The sequence below is a fragment of the Hyla sarda genome, chromosome 10, assembly GCF_029499605.1.
Source record: "Hyla sarda isolate aHylSar1 chromosome 10, aHylSar1.hap1, whole genome shotgun sequence".
Classification (NCBI taxonomy): Eukaryota; Metazoa; Chordata; class Amphibia; order Anura; family Hylidae; genus Hyla; species Hyla sarda.
The window spans coordinates 52,794,531-52,814,866 of record NC_079198.1 but is presented as its reverse complement, the minus strand read 5'-3'; positions in this window follow the sequence as shown (position 1 = coordinate 52,814,866).

The following is a 20,336-nucleotide window of genomic DNA, read 5'->3' as shown; positions in this document are numbered from 1 at the left end:
TCCTTTAACCTTTTCGGACCTGGGTTCACCGTCCATGAGGGCGGTCACAACATTCTGGTTCACAAACCATTGGTAAAATGGAGGCATCTCCACGTCTTCCCACACGTCTTCGATAGGGGGTTAATCGCCGAGGGTCATCCTAGACAGTACGTCGGCATTGACAGTCGACTTACCGCTTCTGTACTTGATCGTGAAACTGTAATTGGCTAATCTTGAAGCCCAACGCTGTTCGATGGCACCAAACTTGGCAGTGTTTAGGTGGGCCAACAGGTTATTATTATCCGTGTAGATAGTAAATGGCGTGGCAGCCAAATAGTCTTTGAACTTTTCGGTCACAGCCAATACCAGGGCGAGAAGTTCCAACTTGAATGAGCTGTAATTTGCATTATTCTTCTCTGCGCCTTGCAGGTTACAACTGGCATAAGTAAGCCCTCTCTCTTGCTCCTCTTGGACTTGGGACAGGACCGCTCCCAGACCTTCAAAACTGGCATCAGTATATAGCCGGAACGGCTGACTGTAGTCTGGATACGCCAAGATGGGGGGGGGGGGGTTCTGTTAGCAGACGTTTAAGAGCTTGGAATGCTTTCTCTTGCTCTTCGGCCTATACAACAGGTAGTCTTCCATTGTAATTCACCTTCATTGTACCTCATAAGAGTGCTTTGAGGGGTTCTGCAATCTGGGCGAAGTGGGGAATGAAGCGGCGATAGTATCTGGTAAATCCCAGGAAGCTCCTGACATCTTTCACCGTGCACGGGGTAGGCCAGTTCTTGACAACTTCCACCTTTTTAGGATTGCGCTGGACTCCCTCGGTGCTGACAACATGACCCAAGTAGTGAACCTGAGGTATAAGCAGATGACACTTTGATGGCTTGATCTTCAGCCCATGCTTGATCAGGACTTGGAAGACGTCTGATAGATGACTGAGGTGTTCCCAGTAGGACTTGGAATACACAATGACATCGTCCATGTACAATAGGACACTTTGAAAATTCAGATGTCCCAGGCACCATCAAATGCTGGAATGTAGCAGGGGCATTGCACAGCCTAAACGGCATACTTTTAAACTTTTGTTGCCTTTCATACAGCAGGAGACGTACCTCTGATGGAGAATGTGACTCAAATACATGGTACAGTCCTTCAAAGATCTGCTCTATGGTCACCTGCTCGAAGGCTGGCCAGGTGCGGACTTCCTCTAACACTGGTCCCTGTAGTTATCCTGTGAGCAATTGCACCTGTTTATTAGGAGGGAAAGAGTAAAAGACAAACAAACTCTGGATCCTCTCTTTGAAATCCCTCAAGGTGAAGGGGTCTCCATTGTAGATAGGAAGGACAAGGTTCCTCATGTATACCGGTGCAGATGCTGGAACACCAGGACTGTTGATGCTGACTGCAGGTAGAGCTGACAAGATCCTGGCTGCTAGGGCAGGGGATGACCTCGCTGCTGGAGATGAAGGGGCGCTGTTGCCTGTTTGATCTGGAGATCTATATTCTGACATCTTGTTGAGTTTTGAGTGCGCTGTCGCTTTAAGAAGAATAAGGTGCTTTCCCCTTTAAGATGATTTCTGAAGTGCTGCAGCGGCTTGGACATGGCTAATGGGGGTACTGAAATTGATGATCCCCCTCTATTCTGCAGGCACTCTGTGGTAAACAGTCCTGTGACCAGACTTGCAGGTACTAATGGGTTAATGCTAACAGGTACTGACACCAGAGACTTAATACTGACAATTGTTGGTGTTTGCAGAGTCTGCGTTGCAGAGGGTGCTTGACGAATAGCGGCAGAACCGGATGCAGCAGCCGAACCTCCAATATGGCTGCGCCCGGGAAACTTCCTGTTTTGGTCTGGTCAGCAAAATCTTCCCCTGTGCAACACAGGGTGGCATCTTGGTTTTTCCTCACTTGATTGAAGAGGTGTCACTGCTGGGGACTGACGGGGTGGAGCTTTGATAGCTCGGGAAGCACCAGGCCAACTTAACCCTTTCAGGTAATAACTCTGTACAGTTCACAGTAGCAGATAAGAGACTTTTCTTCACCTCCCCCTCTATTTCACAAGCGCCACTAAAACACTTTCCTCTGACAAAGTCCCGAACACTTTCTGGCACAAACTTCATTCACATCGGCATGCAAATTTTGCAGACAATACTGGACCCTGTTCAGACTCGGGGGGGACTTGTGGCATAAAACGCACACGCGCATCCTGTTTGTAGGCTGCCAAAAGTTGTGGTAACGGGCTGTGATGAGGGCAGATGTTGTTACCTAGGGGCAGATGGCATTAACCCCTTGAATTCGTGATGTGGTTTATCTTCAATACCACCCGAAGGTAAACCACTAGATCCTGGGCTAGGCATGGTGGCAATAATGACTCAGATGCCAAGTTATGGATAACGGTAGCTTTACTGAGGGTAGACAGATGGTAAAGTCTGTACAGTTCAGCCAGGGCCCTCGGAGGTGACCAGTGACTCAGAGACCTTAAGGGCTTGCTGTGACTTGTAGTAGGACTAGACAATGTAGTGCAGGCCATGCTGACAGATGACAGGGACTGACTTGACATAAGACTGACAAAGCTATGACTGTAGCTTATTTGCATTTCATGGTGGCTGCAGGACTTGACTTTGAGGTCTCCAACACTCTGGACACACACACTAGGCACGACTGATCTCAGCAGTTCCACCCAGGGCTTATATGGGGGAGACTAGCAGGGAGCCCATAGGTCACTCTTGGGGGCACCAGGTCACTGATACCTCCTGGGTTACAATCACATGACATACGGTACATCTCTTAAAGCAACAATACATTTTATAGTACATTACAATGCAGAACATATGTACAGGGGGGGGAAACAAGTACAAGGGAGCCCAGGGGACACTGAAGGGCAGCAAGGGTAAGGGGTAACACCTCCCGTACTGGGCCACCACAACACTAATTTTGTATGCTGTTAAAAATAAACCTTGGGGCAAAAGTCACAGAAGAATTGCGAGACCACCATGAAACAGGTACAGACACTATATTATGAACTACACTAACTTTACAGCCCCAGTAGCATATTAAAATATGAGGGGGGGGGGGGCGGAAATCCTGAAATGTCCTTCCTATCTTAGGAGTTGTGAAAAGGGAGGGTCCTGCTGTCCACAATCATTCTTACTCTGGCAGAATATTGCAGTTCGAAACTGTTTCTATTTTCGATCAGGAACTTGAAGGCACAACGTTCCGCAGTAACTGAGGCATATAGTCCTGGAAGATCAGAATTCTGTGGCTTTATACTTCCAGAGGAGAATGATGCTTGTAGGCCCAAAGGATATTTTCTTCTGAAAGTGGAAGAATTTCGCTATAATATGGTGTGCCCTAGAAGGACAATTCCTCCTCTCTGGGCCAATGCGATGATTCTGCTCTGTGGCCATGCAAGCCAGATCCAGTGGGAGGCCTAAGGTCAAGAGTATTTCAGTAGCAGCTGATAAGTACTGGAAGGATTAAGATTTTTAAACAGAATTCATTTACAAATCTGTTTAACTGTCTGGCACCAGTTGATTTAAAAAAATGTTTCACCGGAGTACCTCTTTAACGATGAAGAACGTATATAAGGACGTCACACGGCGACCCCCAATCATATCGCCAGCGGCCATCAGCGGCCAGGACCCGCGGCTAATACAGGACATCACCGATCGCGGTGATGCCCTGTATTAACCCTTCAGACGCGGCGATCAAAGCTGATCTTTGCGTCTGAAGCGAAAATGAAACTATCCCGGCTGCTCAGTCGGGCTGTTCGGGACCGTTGCGGTGAAACCCTACCTGCCTCCTTGGTGTCAGATCGGCGAATGACTGTTCCGTGCCTGAGATCCAGGCAGTAGCAGTCAGGCGCCAATAACACTGATCACAGGCGTGTTATTACATGCCAGTGATCTTTGTAATAGATCAGTGTATGTAATGTTATAGGCCCCTATGGGGGCTATAACATTGCAAAAAAAAAGTTTAAAAAAGTGTTAATAGAGATCATATATAGTTAGTATGGTTGAAAAAGACATACGTCCATCAAGTCCAACCAGGGAAAATACCAGGGAATCATTTAAAGGGGTTCTCCGGTGCTTACACATCTTATCCCCTATCACGCCCCCTCCCGTAGGCTTACATTGAGGGGCGGAGCGTGACGTCACATGGGGGCGGATGCGTGACGTCACACGCCGCCGGCCCTGCGGTCGCCCGTAATCAGACCCGGAGCTAACACGCTCCGGGGACTGATTATAAATCACTTAAATGATCAGGGGCGTTCCCAGCTGCGGGATTCCCGCAATCAGGCATCTTATCCCTTATCCTTTGGATAGGGGATAAGAGGTGTAAGCACCAGAGAACCCCTTTAACCCCTTCCCTAATAAAAATTTGAATCACCCCCCTTTTCCCATAAAAAAATAAAACAGTGAAAATTAAAATAAACATATGTTGTATCACCCCGTGCGAAAATATCCGAACTATAAAAATATATCGTTAATTAAACCGCACGGCCAATGGCGTACATGTAAAAAAATTCCAAAATCCCAAAAGCTTTTTTTGGTCACTTTTTATACCCTTAAAAAATGTATAAAAAGTGATCAAAAGGTCCGATGAAAACAAAAAGTGTACAGATAAAAACTTCAGATCATGGCGCCAAAAATGAGCCCTCATACTGCCCTGTGGAAAAATAAGAAATTTATAGGGGTCAGAAGAGGACATTTTTTAAACGTACAAATTTTCCTGCATGTAGTTATGATTTTTGCCAGAAATACGACAAAATCAAACCTATATAAGTAGGGTACCATTTTAACCGTATGGACCTACAGAATAATGATAAGGTGTCATTGTTACCAAAATATGCACTGCGTAGAAACGGAAGCCCCAAAAAGTTACAAAATGGCGTTTTTTCTTCCATTTTGTTGCACAATGATTTTTTTTTCAGTTTTGCCGTGGATTTTTGGGTAAAATGACTAATGTCACTGCAAAGTAGAATTGGTGACGCAAAAAATAAGCCATAATATGGATTTTTAGGTGGAAAATTGAAAGGGTTATGATTTTTAAAAGGTAAGGAGGAAAAAACGAAAATGCAAAAACTGAAAAACTCTGCGTCCTTAAGGGGTTAAGTTATAGAGACACTGTAAGTGGGGGAATGTCACGTTTGCATGGCAGAGTATTCTATCTCAGGGATCTTCTGAACATTACTGATGATAAGTGACAGCACACTATTAATGGAGTCGTATGGCAGATCCATGCGTTTATCCAGAAGAAGCATTTTTGGGTGTGAGACCCCCTGGGCAACTGAGGGGGCAGGAGTATGTTCAACCACCATACAGGTGGATGGGATGCCACGATTTAACATTGGGGAGACAGGGGGCAGAGTCACCTCCCCAAACTGCCAAGAGTCTAGCATGAAAGTTTAACAGAAAAGGAGGAAGGATAGTGAGACCCCTATACTATTCAGTACTGTCAGAGTAGCAAGTACAGAAGAAATTATTTTAGTGAATCACCACTAGGAAGCAGTACAAGATAAGAAATGAAGCTCAGAAAGATGGATATGCAGAACAATATTTGCTGTAGGAATTTATCAGTAAGGTGGTTTAGATTTAACCTCTTAGCAAATTAACCCCTTATGGGAAGTCCTGAGAACGAGAGAACATGGTATCCCCTAGCAGCATAGTCCACTTACCCCAAGCACCGATAACACTGATTAAAGGGGTTATCCAGGAAAAAACTTTTTTTTATATACATGAACTGGCTCCAGAAAGTTAAACAGATTTGTAAATTACTTCTATTAAAAATCTTAATCCTTTCAGTACTTATGAGCTTCTGAAGTTAAGGTTGTTCTTTGTTCTGTGCTCTCTGATGACTAGTGTCTCGGGAACCCAAATCGCCATAGCAAACCTCTTGTAAACTAGGCAGTTCCCAAGACACGTGTTATCAGAGAGCACTTAGACAGAAAAGAACAACCTTAACTTCAGCAGCTCATAAGTAGTGAAAGGATTAAGACTTTTTAATTGAAATAATTTACAAATCTGTTAAACTTTCTGGAGCCAGTTGATATATAAAAAAAAGTTTTACCTGGATAACCCCGTTAATGCTATGCTATGGCATACAATTGAACAGTGTATGCAATCGAAAGATTGCATGGTGTAACCCCCCATGGGGACAAAAAAAATAAAAATAAAGTAAAAAAAAGTGTAAAAGTTTGAATCCCCCCATTTCCCATGTTTTAAATAAAATAATGTAATAAAAAATAAACATAATCATATGTGGTACCACTGCTTGCTTACATGTCCGAGCTATTAAAATATAAGGTTAGTTAAACGGCATGGTCAACGGCGTATACATAAAAAAATACCAAAGTCCAAAATTGGGAATTTTTAGTCACTTCATATATCATAAGAAAAAATAATAAACGTCCAAAAAGTCCAATCGAAATAAAAAATGGTACTGATAAAAACACCAAATCACAGCGCAGAAAAATAAGCCCTCATAGCCTTGTATGCGGAAAAATTTTTTTTATAGTTAGAGATGAGCGAACTTTTCAAAAATTCTACTAGGCCGATTCGCCGAATTTTCCGGAAAAGTTTGTTTCGATCCAAATTTTTTTGCGGCAAATCTATATTAAAAAAGGCTATTTCTAGCCTACATACAGCCTCTATAGGGGTATAGAACACTTTGCTGTGTTCTAAAACGCATATGGAGTGTGCTGGGTTAGTGAAATAATACTGTTATTCAGAATAACATGCAGATTACCGGCATCGCTTTTAGAATCACTGCCGCACAGCAGCACAATGACAGAGCCTGGTGGTGGCATCAGAGTCAGGAGCCATATAGTGACTGAATGACAGCGTGGAGGTGTTGGCAGCAAGAGGAGACCATTTAGTGGCTGAATGGCACAGCTTGGATGAGGCTGAAGCATGAGGACACCATATAGTGGCTCAATGACACAGAATGGAGGTGTTGGCAGCATGAGCACACCATATAGTGGCTGAATGGCACAGTGTGGAGGTGTTGGCAGCATGAGGACACCATATAGTGGCTGAATGACACAGCATGGACATGTTGTCAGCATGAGGACACCATATAGTGGCTGAATGACACAGCTTGGATGAGGCTGAAGCATGAGGACACCATATAGTGGCTGAATGACACAGCATGGAGGTGTTGGCAGCATGAGGAGACCATATAGTGGATGAATGGCACAGCCCGGAGTTGCCAGCAGCATGAGTAGGCACTAGGCCTTCACAATCCCTAAGATTAAAAGATGAATTAAGAAATTTAAACTGAAGATTCTGGATAGTGGGTGCTACCTATGAGAAAATGTGAAATTACCAGACCCAGGCCCCACAGCGGTATCAGCAACCCATATATTGCCTGAATGACACAGCCTGGAGTTGGCTGATGCACGAGTACACACCAGGGCTTCACAATCCTTCCAAAAAAACACCACAATTTTAGAAATTTTTGAAAAAGATTTTGGATAGCGGGTGCTACCTATGATAAAATTTGAAATTAACAGACCCAGGCCCCACAGCGGCATCAGTAACCCATATATTGCCTGAATGACACAGCCTGGAGTTGGCTGATGCACGAGTTCACACCAGGGCTTCACAATCCCCCCCCCAAAAAACACCAGAATTTTAGAAATCTTTGAAAAAGATTTTGGATAGCGGGTGCTACCCATGAGAAAATTTGAAATTAACAGACCCAGGCCCTGCAGCGCCATCATTTTTTTATTTGAAATTTAAAACAACCTTTGTTTGTCCCGGACCCCAGCGTGTGGGTACGAAGGACCAAATCCAACAAGCCCCCAAAGGGCTCATGTGGCCATGAGATTTATGCGAAACGTCACCATTGCCCTAAAAATTTGAAATTCCCAAACCCAGGCCCAGCAGCGCCATCAGTAAGCCATATTGCCTGAATGACACAGGCTGAAATTGGCTGATGCATGAGTACGCACCAAAGCTTCACAATCCCTAATAAAAAAGACAAACATTTTTGACGAAAAATTTTAACCAAAATTAGGACAGCGAGTGCTCTCTATATATTACCAGAATGACGCAGCCTGGAGTTGGCTGCAGCATGAGGAGACCATTGAAATGTGTGATTTTTTTATTTGAAATTTAAATCAAAATTTTTGTCCCGGGCCCAGCTGTGTGGGTACAAAGGACCTAATCTCACAAGCACCCACAGGGCTCATGTGGCCGTAAGATGTAGGCGCAACGTCTCCATAGCCCTGACCGGCCATTTTTGTTTTTTGTACCTTTGTTTAAGAACAAGCGCATATCCAAGAGTCCAGAAGACTCTATAATGCAGGACGGTGGACCACCAAAAGACATTCTTCTATAAAATAATTTTTTATGAAATAAAGAAGCATCATCCCTCTGCGTATTTTTTTTTTTTTAATTTTACTTAAAAAATCACACGCAACAATCGTTCAATGGTGTAATGGTTATTGTGGAAAATTCAAGTTTTTTACTGTGATAATTATCAGAAAATTTGAAAAAAACACTACCCAAGAGTGTTTAATAACCCTATACATTGCACCATAAATGTTGAAATTTCAATTAAGCATGTATTTATGTATTTCAAAAATCCTAAAATTAAAAGTCCCAAGCCCAGAAGCATCAGGAAGTCGAGTACTTCCTGAAAGACACAGGAGCAGTCAGAAGTAGGCATCAGCAGTACCCAAGAGGCTTTAATAACCCCTTACATTCCACGATCACTCGCGAGATCGAGCAATAACAGGTGTGTTATGCCCTCAGATGTCCGGGGCTGCACGCACGCTACACTGAACGGACCAGCGTGTGTCTATCTTTTACCGACAGCTGCGGGTAACCCGCTGAACCCCCTTCGCGATAGGGATCAGGGATTGCAATTATTTGCCAGGAAAGAAGTCCCTGCCCTTTGTATACACCGCATGTCTCTACTACCGATTGGATGGTTTAGTGAGGTCCTCGGATCGGCCCCGTCGGGGTAGGAGAAGGCCCTAGCAGAGCGCCGAGAATTTAAAGATCATCGTTGAAATTAGCATTAAGCATGTATTAGCTACTGCTAAACTTCCAAAAATTTAAGGCCCAAGGCCTGTGGCATCAGGGAGGCAATTATTTCCTGAAAGACACAGAATGAGTAAGGAGCAGTCATTCGCAGTACCCAAGAGGGTTTTATAACCAACCCCTTACATTTAAAGATCAATGTTTAAATTTGCATTAAGCATGTATTTAGCTACTGCAAAACATCCAAAAATTGAAGGCCCAAGGCCTGAGGCATCAGGGAGGCAAGTAGTTCCCGAAAGACACATAATGAGTCAGGAGCAGTCATTCGCAGTACCCAAGAGGGTTTCATAAACAGTCCCCTTACATTTAAAAGTCAATGTTGAAATTTGCATTAAGCATGTATTTAGCTACTGCTAAACATCCAAAAATTGAAGGCCCAAGGCCTGAGGCATCAGGGAGGCAAGTAGTTCCCGAAAGACACAGAATGAGTCAGGAGCAGTCATTCGCAGTACCCAAGAGGGTTTCATAACCATCCCCTTTCATTTAAAAGTCAATGTTGAAATTTGCATTAAGCATGTATTATGCTACTGCTAAACATCCAAAAATTGAAGGCCCAAGGCCTGAGGGCAGGGAGGCAAGTAGTTCCTGAAAGACACAGAATGAGTATGGAGCAGACATTCGCAGTACCCAAGAGGGTTTCATAACCCCTTACATTTAAAGATCAGTGTTGACATTTGCATTAAGCATATATTTAGCTACTGCTAAACTTCCGAAAATTAAAGGCCCAAGGCCAGAAGCATCAGTGAGGCAAGTAGTTCCTGAAAGACACAGGATGAGCCAGGAGCAGGCAATCGCAGTACCAAAGAGGGTTCCATAACCCTAATTGATAACCCAAGAGGGTTTCATAACCAACCATAATTGGGAAATGTTGGTGTAGCAGCTTGGTCAATCTACTCTGAGGCATCTGGCATTGGTGGCTGGAAATCCTGGCTGATCCATCCCTGATTCATCTTGACAAACGTCAGTCTCTCCACATTTTTAGTGGACAGACGAGTTCGCCTTGGGGTGACTATGGCCCCGGCCGCACTAAACACCAGCTCTGATGGCACACTACTGGCCGGGCTGGACAGCTTTTCCAGGGCAAACTCTGCTAGTTGTGGCCATAAATCAAGTTTGGCTGCCCAGAACTCCAGCGGATTTTCAATGGTTGTTGGCATGGCCATGTCAAGGTATGCCACCACCTGCTGGCTGCTTCACTATGCTGGTGAAGAAAGCTACTCATTAGGAACTGTAGACTCAGGCTGCTGCTGATTGAGCTGGTACTGCTCCTGCCACCCCTCCCCTCCCCAGCAGCCATGGTAGTGGAAGGTGAGCGCAGAGGGCCCCCCCGAGTCAGACCTGGGAGTGGATGGACCATGTGGCCGATAGGCATCAGCCAACTGACTAAGTAGAATCTCTCTGTAGTAGGTCAGTTTGTCCTCCCTCTCAGTGGGTGTAAAAAAGGCCCCCATTTTGGGATGGTAGCGAGGGTCTAATAAGGTAGAGATCCAGAAATCATCCCGCTGACGAATTTTGACAATTCGGGGGTCACTACACAAGAAACTGAGCATGCATCATGTCATTTACGCCAGTGACTCGGAGGGACTACCTGCCTCCATCTCCACTGCATACTGCCATGGTGTGTCTGGGTCCTCTGTCTCAACTTCCTCATAACCCTCCAGCTCCTCTGGCTGCTCCTGCTCCTCCTCTCCTGTCCGAAGACTAGAAACATCTCATCCAACCTAAACTGTGCTCCGCTCTGCCCCTCATCATCCTCCTCCTCCAGTTCAGCCCCCACAGGGCTCATGTAGCCTTGAGATGTAGGCGCAACGTCTCCATTGCTGTGACCAGCCATGGTTTCAATCATTTGTTGTAGGAAATGTAGGAGTGGAATTACGTTGTTCATGGTGTAATCCAGGTGACTCACAAATAATGTGGCTTCCTCTAAGGGCCTCAGAAAATGGCAGGTGTCACGTATGAGCTGCCACTGGTTCACATTGAAGTTACACAGGGGAGTACTCCTATCTGCTTGGATCATCAAGAAATCGGTGATGGCTTTTCTTTGTTTGCATAGTCTGTCCAACATATGGAGGGTGGAATTCCAACGTGTGGCAACGTCACAAATAAGATTATGTTGTGGGATACCGTTCTGACGCTGCAGCTCAAGGAAAGTGTGCTTGGCGGTGTACGAGTGGCTGAAGTGCATGCACAGTTTCCTTGCCATTTTCAGGATGTTTTGCAAATGGGGTGAAGACTTGAGGAAGTGCTTGACAACCAGATTCAACACGTGTGCCATGCAGGGCGCATGTTTCACACTTCCTTGTCGCAGCGCGGACATGATGTTCTTCCCGTTGTCTGTCACCATGGTTCCCATTTCCAGATTTCGTGGAGTAAGCCATACTCAGATTTCTTTACGAATGAACTTTAGCAGTTCCTCCCCTGTTTGACTCCGTTCACCAAGGCAAACCATGTGAAGAACAGCTTGACACCGCCGTGCCCTACATACATGGTACGATGAAGGGCCACTGAGATTTGGACGTGCAGTGGAGGCCGAGGACACGGTGGAGCATGAGGAGGCGGCGTCGCACACTGTAACAGGACCAACTGCCTGGGAGCGAGAGCGTGGAGGAGGAAGTGGCGTGACCTGTCCAAGTTGATGTTGTGGCTGTGCAGGAGCCACATTTACCCAGTGAGCCGTAAAAGACAAGTATTGTCCCTGCCCATAGTTACAGCTCCACACGTCGGCGCTGCCGTGCACTTTTGAACACACCGACAGGCTCAAGGACTGGCCCACCTTCTCTTGTACAAACTTATGCAGGGCTGGTACTGCCTTCTTCGCAAAGAAATGATGGCTTGGGACTCTCCACCTCGGCTCGGCACAAGCCATCAATTCTCTGAAAGGTGCAGAGTCCACCACTTGAAAAGGGAGGGACTGCAACACCAGCAACTTGGACAGGAGCACATTCAACTTCTGCACCGTTGGATGAGTGGGCGCATACTGTTGTCTCTTGGACATGGCTTCGCCGATGGATTGTTGGCGGAATGGCTGACTAAAAGCGGGAGAAGCAGGAGCGACAGAAGGAGGGTTTGACACACAGCTCCCTTCGGCTGAGGTGGTGGAGCCTTGGCTGGATGAAGGAGGGAGCGGATGGCCACTGGGTGATGCAGCAGGCTGGACCACTACATCGGAACCACGGTTCTCCCAGGCCTCTTTATGGTGGCGAAGCATGTGTTGACGCAGGGCCGTGGTGCCGACATTGGGACCCTGGCCACGCTTCACCTTTTGCCGACAGATCTTGCGTGTGGCTATGTGAAACTCCTCCGGATACCTTATGACAAACTTCCACACCGCCAAGTAGCTGATTTTCCCACCCACACTAATTGACTGCTACTGGCGCCGTCTCCAGGAACTCCTGTTCCACTACCTCCCGGAAAGGTAGGCTGCCGCGAAGCAGGTGGTCTTCCCCGGGCATGTTTGGCTCCTGAATTTCCACTCCTGCCACCACGCTGACTGCCAAATGTGCTACCGCCTTGCTGCCTCAATTGCAACCTGCAGCTTTCTTCTCCTGATGATGATGAAGCCCCTTCTGCACCCGGCTCCCAATTGCGATCGACTTCATCATCATCAACAGTTGTGTGCACGTCACTGATGTCCTCCTCAGGTTCCCCAACAGTGTTTGCTTCAGGACCCTGAACATTTGCAACACCGCCTCCCACGTCACTCTCCGCATCACTACTTGGCCGCTTAGCGGAGCAAGCGGCGCATGTCTCCTCCCCTTCTTGGCTGTCCAGTAGCTGCTGACTGTCCTCTATTGGATCGTCCTCAGTAAATAGTGGAGCTGAACCCACAGCATAAGATACTTCTTTAGGAGAGGGAACAGCATAGGACAAAGGCAATGGGAGGACACGGACTGCTCCCGGGCCATGCCAACTGAGGGTTGTGTCTGAGGAACCCACCGACTGTTGACTGGGAGTGTCAGATGCCACTTGTGATGATGTGGATGAGCGTGTTAACCAATCGACGATGGCAGATGGGTTGCTGGTGGAGACACGACCGCTGGCTGATAACGGGAGGTCAGGCCTCTCACTGCGACTACTGCTGCCACTCGCCCCAAGTCTGCTGCCAACTCTGCCGGAAGTATTTAGGCCTCTGCCACTCCTCTGTGCACGTCCTGCCACTTCTCTGCCTGACATACTTAGTGCGTTTCTGAGGGTATTACAATACACTACACTACTCTTTAAACAGTATTTGTCTAGAACAGCAGCAGGTGATTACTTACGGCTGTCCTTGAACAGTATGTAGGCCCTTGACAGATTAACAGGTACTAGATGGTACAATACTTGGATGTACGTATGCTGTATGCACTGATGAGGGCAGTAATATGCCTAACTTTTAGCAGAAAAAACTCTGTATTTTTGTAAAACACCAGCCGGTGGATACTATTGTTTGGACTTTGACAGTTTGGAGCACCTTGACAGATTAACAGGTACTAAATGGTACAATACTTGGATGTACGTATGCGGTATGCACTGATGAGGGCAGTAATATGCCTTACTATTAGCAGAAAAAACTCTGTAATTTTGTAATACACCAGCCGGTGGAAACTATTGTTTGGACTTTGACGGTATGGAGCACCTTGACAGCTTAACAGGTACTAAATGGTACAATACTTGGATGTACGTATGCGGTATGCACTGATGAGGGCAGTAATATGCCTAACTATTAGCAGAAAAAACTCTGTATTTTTATAAAACACCAGCCGGTGGATACTATTGTTTGGACTTTGACGGTTTGGAGCACCCTGACAGCTACTAAATGGTACAATACTTGGATGTACCTATGCGGTATGCACTGATGAGGGCAGTAATATGCCTAACTATTAGCAGAAAAAAAATCAGTATTTTTGTTAAACACCAGCCGGTGGATACTATTGTTTGGACTTTGACGGTATGGAGCACCTTGACAGCTTAACAGGTACTAAATGGTACAATACTTGCATGTACCTATGCGGTATGCACTGATGAGGGCAGTAATATGCCTATTAGCAGAAAAAACTCTGTATTTTTGTAAAACACCAGCCGGTGGATACTATTGTTTGGACTTTGACGGTATGGAGCACCTTGACAGCTTAACAGGTACTAAATGGTACAATACTTGGATTTACCTATGCGGTAGTGTTGCTCGCGAATATTCGCAATTCGAATATTATTCGCGAATATCGCATATTCGCGAATTCGCGAATTTCGCGAATATAGCGCTATATATTCGTAATTACGAATATTCGTTTTTTTTTTTTTTTTTATTTTTTTTTTTTCTTCACAGTACACATCACAGTGATCATCCCTCTCTGCTTCCAGCTTGTGTGGTGTAAAGAAGGCTGTAATACTACTGTGTGAGACTGACGTGCGGAAATTCACATATGCGAAAATTAGCATATGCTGATTTTCGCATATGCGAATTTCCGCATGTGTTAATTTGTATATGTTAATTTTCGCATACGCGAATATTCGCATATGCGAAAATAAAACGAGGGTATAATGAATATGCGAATATTCGCGAATATATGACGAATATTCGTCCATATATTCGCGAATATTCGCGAATTCGAATATGGCCTATGCCGCTCAACACTACTATGCGGTATGCACTGATGAGGGCCTATTAGCAGAAAAAACTCTGTATTTTTGTAATACACCAGCTGGTGGATACTATTGTTTGGACTTTGACGGTATGGAGCACCTTGACAGCTTAACAGGTACTAAATGGTCCAATACTTCGATGTACCTATGCGGTATGCTATGATGAGGGCAGTAATATGCCTAACTATTAGCAGAAAAAACTCTGTATTTTTGTAATACACCAGCCGGTGGATACTATTGTTTAGACTTTGACGGTATGGAGCACCTTGACAGCTTAACAGGTACTAAATGGTACAATACTCGCATGTACCTATGCGGTATGCACTGATGAGGACAGTAATATGCCTATTAGCAGAAAAAACTCTGTATTTTTGTAAAACACCAGCCGGTGGATACTATTGTTTGGACTTTGACGGTATGGAGCACCTTGACAGCTTAACAGGTACTAAATGGTACAATACTTGCATGTACCTATGCGGTATGCACTGATGAGGACAGTAATATGCCTATTAGCAGAAAAAACTCTGTATTTTTGTAAAACACCAGCCGGTGGATACTATTGTTTGGACTTTGACGGTTTGGAGCACCTTGACAGATTAACAGGTACTAAATGGTACAATACTTGCATGTACCTATGCGGTATGCACTGATGAGGGCAGTAATATGCCTATTAGCAGAAAAAACTCTGTATTTTTGTAAAACACCAGCCGGTGGATACTATTGTTTGGACTTTGACGGTATGGAGCACCTTGACAGCTTAACAGGTACTAAATGGTACAATACTTGGATGTACCTATGCGGTATGCACTGATGAGGGCCTATTAGCAGAAAAAACTCAGTATTTTTGTAATACACCAGCTGGTGGATACTATTGTTTGGACTTTGACGGTATGGAGCACCTTCAGAAAGTTCAGGCAGCTTGGAGATCTGTATGAGGCAGCTGACAGCTATCTGCCCCTCTCTGCTGCAATGCTCAATAACGTGAATAGGAGGTTTAGCAATCAATGATCCTTCTCAGAGTAACAGCACAGCACTCTGCATTCCTGCCTTTCCCTGATGCTGATGTGACTAGCAGTTGCAGTGTAACGCTGTGGTATGAGCTATTCACACACACACAGTCCCGTCCTCTCTATCTGAGTGCATAGATTAAATGAAGAGAGGCAAGATGGCCGCCGATTATACAGGGGCTGTGACATCACAGGGGTCAGTGAACACTGATAGGCTGCATCTCACATGTGGTTAAGGGTCAGCCCGCCTACCTTCATTCCCGCCGCTGTTTCCCACCCTCCCATAATCCCCTGCCCCATGTACTCACATGTGGATCCGCCATCTTAGGTCTCCAATAGCCTGGAACGCTGTAAAATGGAGTTTAATGAAGCGATTCGTGCGATAGAATCGCGGCGATATTCGTATTCGTTTCGAATTGAATTTTTCATGAAATTCGTAACGAATTCGGGTTCATCAACTTCGATTCGCTCATCTCTAGTTACAGTGGTCAAAAGATGAAAATTTTAAACATCCTAATTTTGGTGAATGTACTTTTTAAAGTAGTAAAATAAAATTAAACCTACATAAATTGGGTATCCTTGTAACAGTATGGACCCATAGAATAAATATAAAAGGGGTCATTTTTACTGAAAAGTGCACTACATAGAAACGGGTGCCCCCAAAATTAACCCCTTCATGACCCAGCCCATTTTCACCTTCATGACCTGGGCATTTTTTGAAAATCTGACCACTGTCACTTTAAACATTAATAACTTTGGAATGCTTTTACTTATCATTCTGATTCTGAGATAGTTTTTTCGTGACATATTCTACTTTATTTTATCGGTAAAATTTCTCTGATATTTGTATCCTTTCTTGGTAAAAAATCTAAAAATTTCATGAAAATTTTGAAAATTTAGCATTTTTCTAACTTTGAAAGTCTCTGCTTGAAAGGAAAATGGATATTCCAAATAAATTACATATTGATTCACATATACAATATGTCTACTTTGTGTTTGCATTAAAAAATTGACAAGTTTTTTACTTTTGGAAGACACCAGAGGGCTTCAAAGTTCCGCAGCAATTTTCAAATTTTTCTCAAGATTTTCAAAATCGTAATTTTTCAGGGCCCAGTTCAGGTTGGAAGTGGATTTTAAGGATCTTCATATTAGAAATACCCCATAAATGACCCCATTATAAAAACTGCACCCCCCAAAGTATTCAAAATGACATTCAGTAAGTGTTTTAACCCTTTAGGTGTTTCACAGGAATATCAGCAAAGTGAAGGAGAAAATTCTAAATCTTCATTTTTTACACTCGCATTTTCTTGTAGACCCAATTTTTTAATTTTTACAAGGGGTAAAAGGAGAGAAATCACCCTAAAATTTGTAACCCAATTTCTCTCGAGTAAGGAAATACCTCATATGCGTATGTAAAATGTTCGGTGGGCGCAGTAGAGGGCTCAGAAGGGAAGGAGCGACAATGGGATTTTGGAGAGTGAGTTTTTCTGAAAGGGTTTTTGGGGGGCATGTCCCATTTAGGAAGCCCCTATGGTGCCAGAACAGTGGACCCCCCCCACATGTGACCCCATTTTGGAAACTATACCCCTCATGGAATTTAATAAGGGGTGCAGTGAGTATTTACACCCCACTGGCGTTTGACAGATATTTGAAACGGTGGACTGTGCAAATCAAAAATTTTATTTTTCATTTTCACAGACCACTGTTCCAAAAATCTGTCATACACCAGTGGGGTGTAAATGCTCACTGCACCCCTTGTTACATTCCGTGAGGGGTGTAGTTTCCAAAATGGGGTCACATATGGATATTTATTGTTTTGCGTTTGTCAGAACTGCTGTAACAATCAGCCACCCCTGTGCAAATCGCCTCAAATGTACATGGGGCACTCTCCCTTCTGGGCCTTGTTGTGCGCCCTCAGAGCACTTTGCACCCACATATGGGGTATCTCCGTACTCAGGAGAAATTGCGTTACAAATTTAGAGGGTCTTTTTTCCCTTTTACCTCTTGTGAAAATGAAAAGTATAGGGCAACACCAGCATGTCAGTGTAAAAAATTTATTTTTTTACACTAACATGCTGGTGTAGACCCCAACTTCACCTTTTCATAAGGGGTTAAAGAAGAAAAAGCCCCCCAAAATTTGTAAGGCAATTTCTCCCGAGTACGGCGATACCCCATATGTGTCCCAAAACTCTTCCCCTGCTATACGACAGGGCTCCAAAGTGAGAGAGCGCCATGCGCATTTGAGGCCTGAATTAGGGATTTGCATAGGGGTGGACATAGGGGTATTCTACGCCAGTGATTCCCAAACAGGGTGCCTCCAGCTGTTGCAAAACTCCCAGCATGCCTGGACAGTCAATGGCTGTCCGGCAATACTGGGAGTTATTATTTTGCAACAGCTGGAGGCTCCGTTTTGGAAACAGTAGCGTACCAGACGTTTTTCATTTTTTGGGGGGAGGGGGGCTGTGTAGGGGTATGTGTATATGTAGTGTTTTTAACTTTTTATTTTAGGTTAGTGTCAGTGTAGTGTAGTGTTTTTAGGGTACAGTCACATGGGCAGAGGTTCACAGCAAGTTTGCCGCTGGAAGTTTGAGCTGCAGCGCAAAATTTGCGCCATCTCAAACTTCCAGCACTCACTGTAAACCTCCGCCCATGTGAGTGTACCCTGTACATTCACATTGGGGGGAGGGGGCAAACATCCAGCTGTTGCAAACTCCGAGCATGCCCTTTGGCTGTCCGTGCATGCTGGGAGTTGTAGTTTTGCAACAGCTGGAGGAACACTGGTTTGGAAACACTAAGTTAAGTAATAAACTTTCAAGTGTTTTGCAACCAAACTTAGTGTTTCCAAACCAGTGTGCCTCCAGCTGTTGCAAAACTACAACTCCCAGCATGCATGGTCTGTCAGTGCATGCTGGGAGTTATAGTTTTGCAACAATTGCAACAGCTGGAGGCACTGAGGTAGGAAACGGACAATGTTTCCCAACTAGTGTGCCTCCAGATGTTGCAAAACTACAACTCCCAGCATGCCCAGACTGCCAAGGCATGCTGGAAGTTGTAGTTCGGCAATATCTGAAGGATCAGATGTTGCCGAACTACAACTTCCAGCATGCTTGGGCAGTCTGGGCATGCTGGGAGTTGTAGTTTTGCAACATCTGGAGGTCCACAGTTTGGAGACCACTGTATAATGGTCTCCAATCTGTGCTCTTCCAGATGTTAGAGAACTACAACTCCCAGCATGCCTGGACAGACTGAGCATGCTGAGATTTGTAGTTTTGCAACATCTGGAAGAGCACAGATTGGAGACCATTATACAGTGGTCTCCAAACTGTGGACCTCCAGATGTTGCAAAACTACAACTCCCAGCATGCCCAGAAAGCCAAAGGCTGTCTGGGCATGCTGGGAGTTGCAGTTTTGAAACTCTCAGAGGCAGCAGTGAGATCGCTTTACGGCGATCTCACTGCTGCCAATGAAGATGCTGCACTGCTGCCGGAAACTCACCTCCGGGACGCAGCGCCGCCGGGACCGCCTGGAGGACGTCGGGACCGCACGGAGGACGCCGGGACCGCTCGGGACACCGCTTCGACGGGTAAGTGACGCCGGGGGACGGGTCAGGGACACTTAGCAGAGCGGTGTGTGTCCTGATCCCCGTGATCGGAACTCACACACCGCGCTGCTAAGTATTCTGATAGCGAAACGCTGCTATCAGCTAGTCAGATTTGACCAGCTGATAGCAGCGATCGCTGGGGGGGGGGGTGGGGGACGAAACCCCCCGTGGTCGCACGGTAAGATGGCTGGCTATCAGTGATAGCCACCATCTTTCCGGGCGCTGCGGGATGCCGCGAGTAGCGGCAGTAATGTCCATGACGTACCTGTATGTCATGGGTCGGGAACACCTTGCCACCCATGACGTACAGGTATGTCATAGGTCGGGAAGGGGTTAACAAAATGGCGTTTTTTTTTATTTTTTTATTTCAGTGCACAAATAATGTTTTTTTTGTTTTTTCTGCAGATTTTTGTAAAAATAAGTGATGTCATTACAAAGAACAATTGGTGATACAAAAAACAAGCCCCTCTATGGTTCTGTAGGTGCAAAATTGAAAGTGTTATGATTTTTATATGGGAGGAGGAAAAAACGAAAGTTCAAAAAGGAAAGTTGGCCTAGTCATTAAAGGGGTACTCCGGTGGAAAACTTTTTTTTTTTTTTTTATGAACTGGTGCCAGAAAGTTAAACAGATTTGTAAATTACTTCTATTACAAAATCTTTACCCTTCCTGTACTTTTTAGCAGCTGTATGCTACAGAAGAAATTCTGTTCTTTTTTAATTTCTTTTTTGTCTTGTCCACAGTGCTCTCTGCTGACACCTGATGTCCGTATCAGGAACTGTCCAGAGCAGGAGAAAATCCCCATAGCACTCCTATGCTGCTCAAGACAGTTCCTGACATGGACAGAGGTGTCAGTAGAGAGCATTGTGGACAAGACAAAAAAGAAATTCCTCGGTAGCATACAGCTAAGAACAGAAATTCCTCAGTAGCATACAGCTAAGAACAGAGTTTCCTCTGTAGCATACAGCTAAGAACAGAATTTCCTCGGTAGCATACAGCTAAGAACAGAATTTCCTCGGTAGCATACAGCTGCTAAAAAGTACAGGAAGGGTAAATTTTTTTCAATAGAAGTA